This window comes from Calidris pugnax, unplaced genomic scaffold (genome assembly GCF_001431845.1).
Source record: "Calidris pugnax isolate Ruff unplaced genomic scaffold, ASM143184v1 scaffold114, whole genome shotgun sequence".
NCBI lineage: Eukaryota > Metazoa > Chordata > Aves > Charadriiformes > Scolopacidae > Calidris > Calidris pugnax.
The window spans coordinates 19,320-19,901 of NW_015090891.1; positions in this window are offsets into that span (position 1 = coordinate 19,320).

The following is a 582-nucleotide window of genomic DNA, read 5'->3' on the forward strand; positions in this document are numbered from 1 at the left end:
GTCATGTTTCATAATGGATTTTGTAAGATTCTTTTAAATGCCTTATCTGTTGAGTCACGCTGTTGCATTTGTCTTGCCTTGCCTCCTCCACCCCAACAAATCATGTGCGTGTTTGGTGTGTTCTGATGGTGTACCCCAAACTCCTTGACAGACCTTCTCACCTCTATTTGACCACTTATTTTTTGCTCCAGTTTAAGAATGGAAAAGGAATACTGAAAAGCTAAATACAGCCATTCTCTATGGCTAAAATTCTGATGCAGAAATTGTGTGGGTCTTGTAAAATGCTGGGTACGACACACACAACTGAAAATGCCATGTAGCTTCCAGAAGGAATTTCCATGCTTTGCTAGATTATTATTTTTTTTTTGGTGGATATAAGGTGCTCAGCTGCTTTTAGACCTATCTGCCTATGTTCATAAGGAGTACCAGAAGTACCACCAGAAGAAGACTACCATCAGTTAATGTGGTTCTGAAGCTCGTAACAGAAATATTTTAGATCTCTAGATAAGACTGAAGCGCGGCTCTGGAAAAAAAAGAAAGAACAATTCCACCTCTGCATTAATTGCATCTGGGAACTTCAAG